This window comes from Phocoena phocoena, chromosome X, assembly GCF_963924675.1.
Source record: "Phocoena phocoena chromosome X, mPhoPho1.1, whole genome shotgun sequence".
Classification (NCBI taxonomy): domain Eukaryota; kingdom Metazoa; phylum Chordata; class Mammalia; order Artiodactyla; family Phocoenidae; genus Phocoena; species Phocoena phocoena.
Window position 1 is genome coordinate 36,323,397 of NC_089240.1, and position 17,559 is coordinate 36,340,955.

General features: G+C 45.7%; 1 pseudogene; it reads left to right on the top strand.

The window, feature by feature from the left end:
- Positions 1-1,227: 1,227 nt before the first annotated feature.
- Positions 1,228-3,955, top strand: LOC136142080 (GTP-binding nuclear protein Ran-like; annotated as a pseudogene).
- Positions 3,956-17,559: the final 13,604 nt, after the last annotated feature.

Below are 17,559 nucleotides of genomic sequence, written 5' to 3' on the forward strand. Positions count from 1 at the left end.
CACATGTAATCTCCTAGACGCCCGGTCTCCTAGGGTGTGGTGGTGGAAGATCTTCCTCTGCCTAAAGTTCAGGGTTCAGCTTGAACTTGGGAGTGGTGATCAGCGCCACAGGCAACTTAGCACAGACCTGCCCAGGCACCTCTCTCTGTCCCTTTGGTGTCAGTTCCCTCACACTCCAGGGAGCAGACGTGATGCCTTGAACACGCCTCAGATGACCAGGTGGTGGGGGATCAGGAGCTCAACTAGCTGCCCAGACCCACTGCCCTCTCCGCACTCACCTGCCGTCTCCCAGGGCTCTCCCGGCAGACAGCAACATGGCTGGCCTCTGCCACACAGCACCCTGGACACAAAGCTGTGGAGAACTGGGGAGTGAACTACTGAGGTGTCACATCCCTTTCATTGACCTTCAAACTCCCTATGATAACAGCGTGACCTCGCAGCCTAGGACAGAGGAGAGGTGGAAGGGAAAAGATGTGGAGAAGGGAAGAGAGAGAAAAAGCAGAATGAGGGTGTACAGTGAAGAATGAACCTTGCCCAAAGAAAGGCCTGGCCTTTGCCTTGGTTCCTGGAAGGTGATCTCTAAACCCTTAGAATGTCTTGCCTGATAAGAGTATCTTTGTTTACCTGGGGGCCTTAGGCCATGCCAGATAGGAGAACAACTTGATTTACAGTAGGGGCTTTGGGTCACATGGTATCAGCTCAGCCTTCAGAGGGTGGACAACCAACCACGTCTACACGACTAAGCTCCAGTAAAAACTCTGTATACCAAGGCTCAAGTGAGTTTCCTTGGTTGGCAATACTCCACGCATATTGTCACAGCATAGTTGCTGGGAGGAGTTAGCAGTATCCATGACGCCACTGGGAGAGGACAAATGGAAGCTCCGGGTTTGGACCTCTCCGGACCCTGCCCCCCTGCGTCTCTTCCCTTGACTGATTTCAATCCGTATCCTTTCACAGTGATAAACTGTAACCATGAGTATAAAAGCATTCAGTGAGTTCTGAATTCAGTGAGTTCTGAGTCTTTCTAGCAAATAATCAGACCTGAGGGTGATCTTGGGGACCCCTGAACTCTGCAGTTGGTGTCAGAAGTGAGAGTAGTCTTGAAGACTGTTGCCTAATTTTACAAAGGGGGTACACAGATGGGGCATGCTAACATGTTAATAGTAAATGCAAGAATAATGGTCATAGCACCCTCAGCATGGAGATGCTTCTGGAAGAAACACCGTGATGGCTGCCCAAGGAGAATCACAAGCTCCGTTCAAACTTGTATTGGTTGGTGATGGAAAAACTACATTCATGAAACGTCACTGACTGGTGACTGGAGAAGAACGTAGCCATGTTTGAGGTTGAGGTCCATTCCTTTGTGTTCCACACCAGCAGAGGACCTATTAAGGTCAATGTATGGGATATATTGAGCTGGTCGGGAGAAATTTGGTGGATGGAGAGATGGCTATTATATCCAAACCCAACGTAGAATTTTAACGTTTGACGTAACATCGAGAGCTTACAGGAATGTGCCTAACTGGCGCAGAGATCTGGTACAAGTATGTGAAAATAACCTCATTATGTTGTGTGGCAACAGGTGGATATTAAGGACAAGAAAGTTAAGGCAAAGTCCATCATCTTCCATAAAAGAAGACTCTTCAGTACTATGACAGTTCTGCTAAGAGTAACTACAACTCTGAAGAGCCTTTCCTTTGGCTTGTTCAAAAACTAATTGGATCACAGGGAACTATATTCAATATCCTGTAATAAACCATAATGGAAAAGAATTGAATTACTTTACTGTACAGCAGAAACTACCACAACACTGTAAATCAACCATGCCTCCATTAAAAAAAAACCAACAACAACTAATTGGAGCCCCTAACTTGGAGTTCATTGCCATGCCTGTTCTTGCCCCACCAGAGGTTGTCATGGACCGAGCCTCGGCAGTGTAACATGAGGCTGGCAGAGCAGGGTCCCCGCAGCGTGCCCTGAAACCCCATCTCCACATGTATCAGACACCTTTATCCTTTTGTGGCTGATGTGTGATTTTATGGTGTCCATGCCAACTGCAGGTCTACTGCTCTCATAATGCACATGCCTCCTTCAAATAAGACCTTCATCTTCATTTTCAAGTGTCTATAGGGAGAGATGTCTGGAGTCAAACATTCATTTGCATTACCATGAGAAATATCAACTTTTCATCTGCCCACTAAAGGAAGAGCTGCCAGATTCTTTAAATATAATTTCAATTGTTGTACAACTTTAAACGGATGATAAAAAATGTCAATTGCTTACCTGTACTAACAAAGTTTCTCCTTGATGGTGACTATCAAGCATTTTGTTTATCATTAAAAAGTCTAGATCAGGAATTGTGTGTGGCCATTGCAAGCATAAAATCTCATGTAAAAAGATATGTTGATAAAAGCTAACTGTGTACTAGATTGGTTAAAGACCACCAATCCCTCACATGCTAGCACTCACTTTGCCATGTGTCACTGCACTTTGTTCCTCCCATCCGAGGGTGGGTCTATTTCTCTACCCTCCTATCCGAGTCTGGACTGGCCTTGTGACCTGCTTTGGCCAATAGAAGTGGGTGGAAGTGACTTGAGACTGCCACAGTTAGCTCAGGAAGCTTGAGGCTTCTGCCTTGATTCTCCCAGAAGGTTCTGGTTGCCATATAAAGAAGTCCACTTAGCCTACTAGAACACAAGAAGCCATGGAGGAGAGGAGACCTGAGGAGTCCTAGTCCACAGCTAGATATGTGAGTCAGGCCATCTGGAACCTTCCAGCCCAGCTGATCCTCCCTCTTGAGTGAGTCCAGTCAAAACTGGCAAGAGGAAGTACCCAGCCAACCAAATCATGACAAATCAAAATATTGTTGTTTTCAGCCACTATTCCTTGGGGTGGCTTGTTACACAGCAAAGGCTAATTAAAACGCAAGCTTAACTTATCATTAAAAATTGAAAAGATATAATAGGAGGGGGAAGAAGAAATTGGCCCTACGTTGATAATTATTGAAGCTGGGGATTATCTACTCATCTATTTTTGTATATGTTTGAAATTTTCCATAGTAAAAGTAAAAAATAAAAGGGAGGGTTGGAAAGATTTCATTAGAAAAACGTATATACATACTTGATATTCAACACACTTAATTTTTTTACATAATACACAGAAATGATTACATAATACACAGAAATACTTTTTTTTCTTTTCCAGCAGGCCACATTTTGACTCTCCAAATACTCTCCAGTTCTCCCCTGAATGTCTTAGAGATATTATATAAAATTTCTTGGTGTGTCATGAGGTGAACAAGGCCTAAGAGCCCGGCCTGACCCCACCTCCAAAACCGGCTCCCAAGGCAGCTGGCGCCCTCAGCCGGCCCGGCTCCAGCGGGGCAGGAGCCCCCAGCCCCCCAGCCCCGGGTGGGAGGGGGCGATAAGAAGTGCGGCCTCCCGACCAGGCTGCTCAGCCCTCCTTCCCTCCTTCCTGCCGCGTCAGGTCAAGACTGCCCCGGACAGCCTGCCGGACCAGCCCGACGGCTGGGGCTCCGGCTCGGGGTGAGGGGGGTTGGGGATGGAGGGGAGGATGGAGCTGAGAGGGGCTGGAAAAGGCGGGCCAGCCTGAATTACAATCCTCCAAGCCCTCCAGGGAGGGGCCAGAAGCCCAGTTCACCAATCGGCCCCACCCCCACCCCCGCAGTCCATCTTTGCAAGGGGACAAGCGCGCTGCCCTGGGGCTAAGGGTCGCCCTGGGGCTCGCAGGCTTCGAGACTTGGGGGACCTCTGCCCCTCTGAGTCACACTCTCCGGGAGCCCCCGCATCCTCCGGCTCCGATCCACCCCGAAGTGAAGGGGTGCATCACGGAAGGCCGGGTGGCGGCAGCCAGCACAGTCCGCATCGGGGCTCCGGGCAGTCGCGGAGGTGGGGCGGCTTGGGCCCCGCGGGGGGCACCACCGGAGGCCGCCTAGAACCGGGTTTCAACTGCCTTGTTGATCCCATCCCCCCTTCCTTAAAGAATGACTGCGCTGGCCTCCAAGCCACCCTCTCAGGAAGCGCTTGCCTTGCAAGGACGCCCAGAACCCGCGGGGAGGCGAGGGAGGGTGGGGGGGAAGGGAGGAAGGTGGTGAGGGGGGAGGGAGGGAGGAAGGTGGTGATGGGGGAGGGAGGGAGGAAGGTGGGGGGAGGGAGGTGGGGAGAGGGAGGGAGGAAGGGGAGGAGGAGGGGTGGGGAGAGAGGGAGGGAGGAAGGGGAGGGGGAGGGGTGGGGGAGAGAGGGAGGGAGGAAGAGGAACGAATTGCATTGGCCCATCGCCTCCGCAACGGAAGACGCTGACACCCTCGGTCCGGCCCACTCCCTGGGGGCCCAGCGTTCCCGATCCCCACGCCAGGCTGCAAACTAATGAGCACACAGACCCACGGACTAGAACATAAACAAGGATATTTTATTACTTACTTTTTTTTTTTTTTGCACACTAATTAATAACTAAACTGCAACGAAAAAAAAAAAAGCAAGCGGAATCCAAATATCCTCTCAGTTGCCATTTAGTTATATAAGAAGGAGGAATTAAGGCTAGTTGGCGTTGAAGAGTTCCTCCAATGCCACGCTCCAAATCCAAGCCCCTGCACCGGCCTTAAATCAAAAGGGAAAGCAGGCACCAGCCGCCAAGCACAGAAAGTGGGGCAGATTTCTGCCAGCAGCTAACATGATAGCCTGCTTCTGGGGGACGACTGTCACAGGTCACAGAACTGGGCCCAGCTAAAAGTCACCAGCCCTGCACAGCTCCTGGTACACCCATTCGCTATTTTGCAGGGATGGGCTCCAGACAGCTTCCTTTGTAAGGTGCTCCCACCCCTGCCCCATGGCCAGAGTTGCTGGCGCAGGGAGCAGACATCGGCCCCAAGGTACTGGGCCACCAAGCGTCCCCTTGCCCAGGAATTTAGGATTGGGATGGAGAAAAAGAAAACAGTGTTTATGAAGAGCCAGAAAGCCATTCTGTGTAAGTAGGGGGGCTGTGGGATGCTGTAGGCCTGAGAAGGCAAGCTCTGTGGGGGGACAAAAGGCTGAGGAGGAGAGAGGGAGAGAGAATAAAGAGATGCTCGAATAGAGAGGAACAGGCCACAGCAGTTCTCCCTCTACGCGTATTCCCTGCTGCCTTCCAGGCCTTTCTGAGGCCCACTGCAGCACCCTCCCATCTTCCAGAGCAAAAATCTCTGTCTTCCGATTCATCAGACACCTATGACCTATAACCTCCTTCGGAGGTTCAGTAATCTTGAAACTTCTGGTACTTGTACTCAACGGAGTTCTAAATAATATGCCCTCAAATCAAATGCTCTTTCTCACTTTACTTTTTAAACAAATAGATTTTATTTTCTAGAGCAGTTTTGGGTTCACAGCAAACTTGAGAGGAAGGTGCAGAGATTTCTCATATCGCCCCTGCCCCGACACATGCAGAGCCCTCTCCGTAATCAACATGCCCCATAGAGTGGTACGTTTGTTGCAATTGATGAACCTACACTGACATCATCATCACCCGAAGTCCATAGTTTACATTATGGTTCACTCTTGAGTTTACATTATGGTTCACTCTTGGTGTTGTATGGGTTTGGACAGATGTATAATGACACGTATCCTATTCATCCCTCCCGCACCTCCAGAAACCACTGATCCTTTTACTGTGTCCATAGTTTTGTGCTTTCCAGAATATCATATAGTTGGAATCATGCAGTATGTAAGCCTTTTCAGACTGGTTTCTTTCACTTAGTAATGTATTTTACTTTTATGGTAAAAGTTTCTTGCTTACATTTTCCTAACCCTTCTCTCCTTTAGCGTACACAGTCCATAATACCTTCCAGTCGAGGAAAAAAGCTTATTCCAGGCCTACAGACCAATTGGAATCAAATGTTTTTTCCTTTGGGAAAAGGGAAACTCACACTTCCTGCATACTGGAAACCAGAAATTCCAGCATTTCCAGTTTCAGCCGCAGTCCAAGCTTTCTAAAGCGTTCTCTGACCATCTTCCAGAGCAGGGATGTTACAATCCAGGGACGCATGCTCAGAATCGTGGCTGCATCACCCAGGGATGGGCATGACCTGAGGCCTTGGCATCCACAGAACCATCCTGAAGGCTGCCTCTCCTCACCCAGGCAGCGTGGTCCCACCTGCAATACGCAGAGCCCGGTTATGCTCTACTTGGAGGCAAAACCACGGGGGCCTGTTTCAGGATTTGCAAATACTCATCCCCCCTTACTTCTCTGGAGGTCATGATCGTGGTGCTACTGGCAGGTGTTTCCCTCACTTCATCCCCACACTGTCTCTGCATCAGCCAGGATCGTACCAACCAAAATAGCAATTGACATTTACCGACTGCTAATTATATGCCAGGCACCTTGCTAAGCCCTTTTTATGTTTGTATTTAATCCTCACAACCTTATGAGGTAGGTAACAGTGGTATTCCCCATTTTATAACTGAGGAAGCTGAGGCACAGAAAGATTAAGTTACATGCTTAAGGTCACACAGCCTCAAAGTAGCCTAACCAGGATTTAAGTCCAGACAGTCTAGTTTCAGAGTTCAGCTGTTAACCACTACACTGTGATGGGGAAGATATCGGTTACACACTACTGCTTAACAAATTAGTCTGAAACTTGGCAGCTTAAAACAATGGACAGTTATTATCACACATAGTTTCTGAGGGTTGGGAATCTGGGTGCTCAGGGGAGGCTATAGTCAAGCTGTCGGCCAGGACTGTGGTCTCCCAAGACTTGACTGGGCCTAGAGGATCTGCTTCTGAGTTCATTCACATGGCTGTTGGCAGGAGGCCTCAGTGCCTTGCCAAGTGGGGCCTCTCTATAGGGCTGCTCCAGACAAGCTTTCCCACAGCATAGGGAGGGAGGGAGAGATTGAGAGATGAGCCACTCTGCCTTTTATGACCTAGTCTCCTGGTCACCCGTCATCGTTCCTGCCTTATTCTACTCACTAAGTCCAACCCACACTCAACAGGAGAGGATTACACAAAGGCGTGAACACCAGGAAGCAGAGATCACCAGAGGCCATCTTGGAGGCTGGCTACCACAGGTGTGAAGGGGAGCTAAACAGAAAAAGACCATGCCCTCAGAAAAACCTAAAACCTGCTCTGCTTCAGAGCCCATGGCCCACAGAGCAGGAATCTGGCTGTGTTCCACCTACCAGAAGCAAGAGACAAGCTGGCTGAGAGGTCCCCACGTGGTAGTGTATTGGTTAGCTACAGATGTATAACAAAACTTAGCTTAAAACAACGAGCACTTATTATCTCATGGTATCTGTGGGTCAGGAGTCTGGGAGTAGTTCTGACTCAGGTTCTCTCATGAGGTGCAGTCCAGCCTGGGCTGCAGTCTCCGGGGACTTGACTTCCAAGATGGCTGACTCACGGGGCTGGCTGTTGACAGGCGCTCCCTGTTCCTCACCTGTTCCTCACACCTCTCCATAGGGCTGCGAGAGTGTCCTCACAAATGGCATCTGGCTCTCCCCAGGACTGAATCAAGAGACAGCAAGGCGAAAGCTACAGTGTCCCTTATGGCCCTCAGAAGTCACACACTGTTACTTCTGTGGTATCCTATTGGCTAGACAGGCCAGCCCTATTCATTGCGGGAGGGATGTACACAAGAGAGTGAACACTCAGAGGTGAGGATCATTGGGGCCATCTTTGAGGCTCCTGCCACAGGTGGTCTCTGGGGTGGATAGCAAGGGCTCTGCACTCATACTCTGGCCTCTGTGAACTATCCCTCTGGGCTATTCTCTTTCCTGAGCTCTGATTCTATGCTTGCTTTACCAGTTAGGATTAGGTGCGGCTGGTAAAACAGAAAATAAATAAGTGGCTTAAACAAGGTATAAGATGAATGGATAAAGAAGATGTGGTACATATATATATATAATGGAATACTACTCAGCCATAAAAAGGAATGAAATTGGGTCGTTTATAGAGATGTGGATGGACCTAGAGTCTGTCATACAGAGTGAAGTAAGTCAGAAAAACAAATATATATTAATGCATATATGTGGAATCTAGAAAAATGGTACAGATGAACCTATTTGCAGGGCAGGAATAGAGACGAAGATGTAGAGAATGGATGTGTGGACACGGGGGGAAGGGGAGGGTGGGATGAATTGGGAGATTAGGCTTGACATAAATACACTACCATGTGTAAAATAGATAGCTAGTGAGAACCTGCTGTATATATAGCACAGGGATCTCAGCTCTGTGCTCTGTGATGACCTAGATGGGTGGGATGGGGGTGGGGAGGGAGGTCCAAGAGGGAGGGGGTATAAGTATACATATAGCTGATTCAGTTCATTGTACAGCAGAAACTAACACAACATTGTAAAGCAATTATACTCCAATAAAAAAAAAACAAAAAATAAGTCTATTTCTCTTTCATTTGAACGAAGTCCAGAGATAAGCAGACCAAGGCTGATATGGTGGCTCCACAGGCATCTGGGACCCAGGTTCTTTCTATCTTTCTACTCCTTCATCCTTAGGGCATGGCTTACATCCTTCAGGTCACAAAATGTTTGCTGGAAGTCTATCATCACACCCACATTCCAGGCAGGAAGTAGGGGAAGGGCAAGGGACAAAAGACCTCTCCCAGAAATCTCACCACCAACTTCCACTTACATCTCAATGGTCATCCTTAGATGCAGTCATTTTCTATCTGGCACATCGCTACCCCCAATAATATAGGAGTATTGTTGGTAACGGGAAAGGGAAGAAAGGGGACTGGGTACACATGTTTACCACTTTTGCTAAGTGAGCTTTCCACAAAATAATTTGGTTTCCCAGAATCCTTTATTCAGAACAGGGGGGCTCTTAATGGGGAATATGGGTATTTTTGATCCATGTAAACTTATGTTCAGAGTAAAGGAACATGTCCTTCTTTAAGTCGGTACAGCGGCACCCAGCTGGCATATCAGTTTGGGGCCTTTGGATATTCCAAGACAGTGCTTGAATTGATTTTCGGGGGCTAGGAATCTTTTTCAGGTTGGCAGTCCTGGAGCCTGGAGTCCGGGCCCTCAGGAGTGCCAGCCAGCTGGTTCTCTTGGATCTGGGCACCTTCCCAGGGCACTGCCACAGAGCAGGGCATCCCCAGTGCTTGCAGGGTTGCCAACCTCTATCCCTACCTCTATCCTCGGGATTCTCTACCCCTTCCCGCCCACTCTGAGAGATGCCTCTCCCCTCCTGTTCCTCCCTTGTCACCCAGCAGGACCTCTTCTATCAACCCAGGCTTTCCCTAAAGACTGGAAAGAGGACTTGCCTTGAGCAGCTCAGTTTTTTTTGTTTGTCTGGTTTTGCTTTGTTTTGTTTTGATTGAAGTATAGTTGATTTACAATGTTGTGTTAGTTTCTGGGGTACAGCAAAGTGCTTCACTTATATTTATATATATATATTCTTTTTCATATTCTTTTCCATTATGGTTTATTACTGGATATTGAATATAGTTCCCTGTACTATGCAGTAGGACCTTGTTGTTTATCTATTTTATATATAGTAGTTTGTATCTGCTAATCCCAAGCTCCTAATTTATCCCTCTCCCACCCCACTATCCCCTTTGGTAACCATAAGTTTGTTTTCTATGTGTGTGAGTTTGTTTCTGTTCTGTAAATAAGTTCATATGTGTCATACTTTAGATTCCACATATAAGTGATATCATATAGTATTTGTCTTTCTCTTTCTGACTTACTTCACTTAGTGTACTCTCTAGGTCCATCCATGTTGCTGCAAATGGCATTATTTTATTCTTTTTTATTGGAGTATAATTGCTTTACAATGTTGTGTTAGTTTCTGCTGTACAATGAAGTGAATCAGCTATATGTATATCAATATCCCCTCCCTCTTGGACCTCCCTCCCACTGCCCCCATCCCACCCATCTAGGTCATCACAGAGCACCGAGGGAGCCTGATACCTCCAGCTCCGTTTTTCTTTCTCAAGACTGCTTTGGCTATTCAGGGTCTCTTGTGTCTCCATACCAATTTTAGGATTTTTTGTTCTAGTTCTGTGAAAAATGCCATTGCTAATTTGACAGGGATTGCATTGAATCCATAAATTGCCTTGGGCAGTATAGCCATTTTGAAAATATTGATTCTTCCACACCACAAACATGGTATATCTTTCCATCTGTTTGGGTCTTCTTTGATTTCTTTCATCAGCATCTTATAGATTTCAGAGTACAGGTATTTTGCCTCCTTAGGTAGGTTTATTCCTAGGTATTTTATTCTTTTTGTTGCAATGGTAAATGGGAGTGTTTCCTTAATTTCTCTTTCAGATTTTTCATCATTAGTGTATAGGAATGCAAGAGATTTCTGTGCATTAATTTTGTATCCCGCTACTTCACCAAACTCATTGATTAGCTCTAGTAGTTTTCTGGTGGCATCTTTAGGATTCTCTACGTACGGTATCATGTCATCTGCAAACAGTGACAGTTTTACTTCTTTTCCAATTTGTATTCCTTTTATTTATTTTTCTTCTCTGATTGCCGTGGCTAGGACTTCCCAAACTATGTTGAATAATAGTGGTGGGGGTGGACATCCTTGTCTTGTTCCTGATCTTAGAGAAAATGCTTTCAGTTTTTCACCATTGAGAACGATGTTGGCTGTGGGTTTGTCGTATATGACCTTTATTATGTTGAGGTAGGGTCCCTCTATGCCCACTTTCTGGACGGTTTTTATCATAAATGGGTGTTGAATTTTGTCAAAAGCTTTCTCTGCATCTACTGAGATGATCATATGGTTTTTCTCCTTCAATTTGTTAATATGGTGTATCACGTTGATTGATTTGCATATATTGAAGAATCCTTGCATCCCTGGGATAAATCCCACTTGATCATGGTGTGTGATCCTTTTAATATCTTGTTGGATTCTGTTTGCTAGTATTTTGTTGAGGATTTTTGCATCTATGTTCATCAGTGATATTGGTCTGTAATTTTCTTTTTTTGTGACATCTTTGCCTGGTTTTGGTGTCAGGGTGATGGTGGCCTCATAGAATGAGTTTGGGAGTGTTCCTCCCTCTGCAATTTTTTGGAAGAGTTTGAGAAGGATGGGTGTTAGCTCTTCTCTAAATGTTTGATAGAATTCACCTGTGAAACCATCTGTTCCTGGACTTCTGTTTGTTGGAAGATTTTTAATCACAGTTTCATACCCTCCCCCAGCCACCTCACTGTGAGTGGGCCCCTCCGAGCGTGAGAATCCCTCCCCTCCCCCAGCCACCCCTCAGGGGCACTGGTCCCATCTCGCCTCTACTTTTCGTCCCCCCTCCCTCCCACGCCCCCAGGACCCACGTGGCCGGAGGGGGCCCTTGAGGGTGGTGGTTCAGGCCTGGGACCCCAGCAGGCTCACTGGGGCCCAAGCAGGCGGCGGAAATGCTAGCTGCATTCCCTTTCCTATCCCCAGATCCCCCGAAGGTCTTTCCCCATCCCTGCTGATCCCCTCACCGTGAATGGGCCCCTCTGGGAGTGGGAACCCCTCCCCTCCCCCAGCCACCCCTCAGGGACACTGGTCCTGTCCCACCTCCACTTCTCCTCCACTCCCTCTGCCACACGACCTACCCAGTCACGCAGGGGTTCCTCCCATCCCCTGAGGTGTCCGAGGTCCCCCACCAGCACCTAGTAGGTGCCCTAGTTGTGAAGAGACACGAACTCCACGTCCTCCTACTCTGCTATCTTCACTCTGCCCCTATTTTATTCTTTTTTGGCTGAGTAATATTCCACTGTATTTTTATACCACATCTTCTTTATCCATTCATCAGTTGATGGACATTTAGGTTGCTTCCATGTCTTGGCTACTGTAAATAGTGCTAGCTGCTCACTTTTGACCCTCCAGAGGCCCTGGGGCAAGGAACTACACATGCCTAACAGGGCCTGCCCAAAGAGCATATAAAAGACTAGTTCAATACTTCATCCTGCCGTGAGTGATCAGTCGGGACCACCCTTGGAACCCTAAGGAGCTTAAACTTTATTCTGCAGGCATCAAAAGCTACTGGAGCTGTTTTCAGGAAGTAAAGTGGAGTAGAGATTGGTTCAAAATGGCAGAGTAGAAGGACGTGGTCTCACTCCCTCTTGCGAGAGCACCGGAATCACAACTAACTGCTGAACGGTCATCGACAGGAAGACACTGGAACCCACCAAAAAAGATACCCCACATCCAAAGACAATTGAAAAGCCACAATGAGATGGCAGGAGGGGTGCAATCACAATAAAATCAAATCCCATAACTGCTGGGTGGGTGATTCACAAACTGGAGAACACTTATACCACAGAAGTCCACCCACTGGAGTGAAGGTTCTGAGATCCACATCAGGGTTCCCAACCTGGGGGTCTGGCAACGGGAGGAGGAATTCCTAGAGAATCAGACTTTGAAGGCTAGCGGGATTTGATTGCAGGACTTCGACAGGACTGGGGGAAACAGAGACTCTACTCTTGGAGGGCACACATAAAGTAGTGTGTGCATCAGGACCCAGGGTAAGAAGCAGTGACCCCATAGGAGACTGAACCAGGCCTACCTGCTAGTGATGGAGGGTCTCCTGCAGAGGCAGGGGGTGGCTGTGGCTCACTGTGGGGACAAGGACACTGGCAGCAGAAGTTCTGGGAAGTACTCCTAGGCGTGAGCCCCCCCAGAGTCTGCCATTAGCCCTACCAAAGCCCTGGGTAGGCTACAGTGCTGGGTTGCCTCAGGCCAAACAACCAACAGGGAGGGAACCCAGCCACACCCATCAGCAGACAAGCAGATTAAAGTTTAACTGAGCTCTGCCCACCAGAGCAACACCCAGCTCTACCCACCACCAGTCCCTCCCATCAGGAAGCTTGCACAAGCCTCTTAGATAGCCTCATCCACCAGAGGGCAGACAGCAGAAGCAAGAACTACAATTCCGCAGCCTGTGGAAGGAAAACCACATTCACAGAAAGATAGACAAAATGAAAAGGCAGAGGACTTTGTACCAGATGAAGGAACAAGACAAAACCCCAGAAAAACAACTAAATGAAGTGGATATAGGCAACCTTCCAGAAAAAGAATTCAGAATAATGATAGTGAAGATGATCCAGGACCTCGGAAAAAGAATGGAGGCAAAGATCGAGCAGATGCAAGAAATGTTTAACAAAGACCTAGAAGAATTAAAGAACAAACAAACAGAGATGAACAATACAATAACTGAAATGAAGAATACACTAGAAGGAATCAATAGCAGAATAACTGAGGCAGAAGAACGGATAAGTGACCTGGAAGACAGAATGGTGGAATTCACTGCTGCAGAACAGAATAAAGAAAAAAGAATGAAAGGAAATGAACACAGCCTAAGAGACCTCTGGGACAACATTAAACACAACAACATTCACATTATAGGGGTCCCAGAAGGAGAAGAGAGAGAGAAAGGACCGGGGGGGGGGGAAAAATATATATATATATATATATTTTTTTTTTTTTTTTTTTTTTTTTTTGCAGTACGCGGGCCTCTCACTGTTGTGGCCTCTCCCGTTGCGGAGCACAGGCTCCAGTCACGCAGGTTCAGCGGCCATGGCTCACGGGCCCAGCTGCTCCACGGCATGTGGGATCTTCCCGGACCGGGGCACGAACCCATGCCCCCTGCATCGGCAGGCAGACTCTGAACCACTGCGCCACCAAGGAAGCCCCAGATAAAATATTTGAAGAGATTATAGCCGAAAATTTCCCTAACATGGGAAAGGAAACAGCCACCCAAGTCCAGGAAGGATAGAGAGTCCCAGGCAGGATAAACCCAAGGACAAACACGCCAAGACACATAGTAATCAAACTGACAAAAATTAAAGGTAAATTGTTGAAAGCAACAAGGGGAAAATGACAAATAACATATGAGGAAACTCCCATAAGGTTAACAGCTGATTTCTCAGCAGAAACTCTACAAGCCAGAAGGGAGTGGCATGATATATTTAAAGTGATGAAAGGGAAGTACCTACAACCAAGATTACTCTACCCAGCAAGAATCTCATTCAGATTCAATGGAGAAATCAAAAGCTTTACAGACAAGCAAAAGCTAAGAGAACTCAGCACCACCAAACCAGCTTTACAACAAATGCTAAAGGAACTTCTCTAAGTGGGAAACACAAGAGAAGAAAAGGACCTACAAAAACAAACCCATAGCAATTAAGGAAGTGGTAAGAGGAACATACATATCGATAATTACCTTAAACGTGAATGGATTAAATGCTCCAACCAAAAGACACAGCTTCACTGAATGGATACAAAAATGACCCATATATATGCCACCTACCTACAAGACAGCCACTTCAGACCTAGGGACACATAGAGACTAAAGTGAGAGGATGGAAAGATATTCCATGCAAATGGAAATCAAAAGAAAGCTGGAGTAGCCACACTCGTATCAGATAAAATACACTTTAAAATAAAGAATGTTACAAGAGACAAGGAAGGACACTACATAATGATCAACGGATCAATCCAAGAAGGAGATATAACAATTATAAATATATACACACCCAACATAAGAGCACCTCAATACTTAAGGCAACTGCTAACAACTATAAAAGAGGAAATTGACAGTAACACAATAATAGTGGGGGACTTGAACACCTCACTTACACCAATGGACAGATCATCCAGACAGAAAATTAATAAAGAAACACAAGCTTTAAATGACACAATAGACCAGATAGATTTAATTGACATTTATAAGACATTCCATCCAAAAACAGCAGATTACACTTTCTTCTCAAATGCACATGGAACATTCATCAGGATAGATCACATCGTGGGTCACAAATCAAGCCCTGGTGAATTTAAGAATATTGAAATCATATCAAGCATGTTTTCTGACCACAACACTATGAGATTAGAAATCAATTACAGGGGAAAAAATGTAAAAAACACAAACACATGGAGGCTAAACAATACGTTACTAAATAACCAAGAGATCACTGAAGAAATCAAAGAGGAAATCAAAAAATACCTAGAGAGAAATGACAACGAAAACACGACAATCCAAAACTTGTGGGATGCAGCAAAATCACTTCTAAGAGGGAAGTTTATAGCAATACAAGCCTACCTCAAGAAAGAAGAAAATCATGGGTCAGATCAATCCAAGCAACTTGAAAATCAAACTCCTCTCCCAAATCTTCAAAAAAAACAAGAAAAATCTCAAATAAACAATGTAACTTTACACCTAAAGGCACTAGAGAAAGGAGAATGAACAACACCCAAAGTTAGTAGAAGGAAAGAAATCATAAAGATCAGAGCAGAAAAATGAAATAGAAACAAAGAAAACAATAGCAAAGATCAATAAAACTAAAAGCTTGTTCTTTGAGAAGATAAACAAAATTGATAAACCTTTAGCCAGACTCATCAAGAAAAAGAGGGAGAGGACTCAAATCATTAAAATTAGAAATGAAAAAGGAGAAGTGACAACAGACACCACAGAAATACAAAGCATCCTAAGAGACTACTACAAGCAACTCTATGCCAATAAAATGGACAACCTGGAGGAAACGGCCTTGGCATGTTTCTCCTTGGATTTATCCTGTATGGGACTCTCTGTGCTTCCTGGACTTGATTAACTATTTCCTTTCCCATATTAGGGAAGTTTTCAACTATAATCTCTTCAAATATTTTCTCAGTCCCTTTTTCTCTCCTTCTTCTGGGACCCCTATAATTCGAATGTTGGTGCATTTAATGTTGTCCCAGAGGTCTCTGAGACTATCTTCAATTCTTTTCATTCTTTTTTCTTTATTCTGCTCTGCAGTAGTTATTTCCACTATTTTATCTTCCAGGTCATTTATCCGTTCTTCTGCCTCAGTTATTCTGCTATTGATTCCTTCTAGAGAATTTTTAATTTCATTTATTGTGTTGTTCATCATTGTTTGCTCTTTAGTTCTTCTAGGTCCTTGTTAAATGTTTCTTGTATTTTTCTCTATTCTATTTCTAAGATTTTGGATCATCTTTACTATCATTACTCTGAATTCTTTTTCAGGTAGACTGCCTATTTCCTCTTCATGTGTTTGGTCTGGTGGGTTTTTACCTTGCTCCTTCATCTGCTGTGTGTTTCTCTGTCTTCTCATTTTGTTAAAGTTAGTGTGTTTGGGGTCTCCTTTTCACAGGCTGCAAGTTCGTAGTTTCCGTTGGTTTTGGTGTCTGCCCCCAGTGGCTAAGGTTGGTTCAGTGGGTTGTGTAGGCTTCCTGGTGGAGGGGACTGGTGCCTGTGTTCTGGTGGATGAGGCTGGATCTTGTCTTTCTGGTGGGCAGGACTGTGTCTGGTGGTGTGTTTTGGGGTGTCTGTGAACTTATTATGATTTTAGGCAGCCTCTCTGCTAATGGGCAGGGTTGTGTCCCTGTCTTGCTAGTTGTTTGGCATAGGGTGTCCAGCACTGTAGCTTGCTGGACATTGAGTGGAGCTGGGTCTTAGCGTTGAGATGTAGATCTCTGAGAGAGCTTTTGCTGTTTGATATTATGTGGGGCTGGGAGGTCGTTGGTGGACCAGTGTCCTGAACTCGGCTCTAACCCCCTCAGAGGCTCAGGCCTGACGCCCGGCTGGAGCACCAAGACCCTGTCAGCCACACGGTTCAGAAGAAAAGGGAGGGGGGAAAATAAATAAATAAACAAACAAACAAATAAATAAATAATATAAAGTTATTAAAGTTAAAAATATTTAAGATATTATTAGAAATGAAAAATTATAAAAGTAATTTTAAAAAGAGAGAGCAACCAAACCAAAAAACAAGTCCACCGATGATAACAAGCACTAAAAACTATACTTAAAAAATAAAACAGGGCTTCCCTGGTGGCGCAGTGGTTAAGAGTCTGCCTGCCGATGCAGGGGTCACAGGTTCGTGCCCCGGTCTGGGAGGATCCCACATGCCGCCGGGCGGCTGGGCCCGTGAGCCATGGCCGCTGAGCCTGCGCATCCAGAGCCTGTGCTCCGCAGTGGGAGAGGCCGCGGCAGTGAGAGGCCCGTGTACCACAAAAAAAATAAAATAAAAATAAATAAAAAAATAAAAATAAAACAGCAGGGGATGGGGGTGGTGGTGGGATGAATTGGGAGATTGGGACTGACATGTATACACTGATGTGTATAAAATGGATGACTAATAAGAACCTGCTGTATAAAAAATAAATTAAATTAAATTAAAATTTTTTAAATAAAATTTAACAGAAAAAAAAAAGTTCTTGCCTTCCCATAAAAAAAAAAAAAAAGAAGTAATGTGACATGACCAGATGTACATTTTAGAAAAATAATTCTGGAGGCAGTGGGGAGATTGGACTGGACTAGGGAGACGTGAAAGCAAGGACACCAGTTGGGAGGTGCCTGCCAGGTTCTCAAAGAGAAACAATGAGGCAGTCTAGATGGTACCTTTAAGGGAATTTGGTTATAAAACTGATAGAATGTGATGTTGTAAGTGGGAGATATAAAGAGAGGGAAAAGTGCATCTACATTTTCTACCTTTAGTGGCTGGATAATGATTTCAAGCATTAATTGAGTACTATACACCTGACATTGTTCTAAGTGCTTTACATGCACTAATTCATTTAATGCTCCTGCACTAGGTATGATGATTACCACCATTC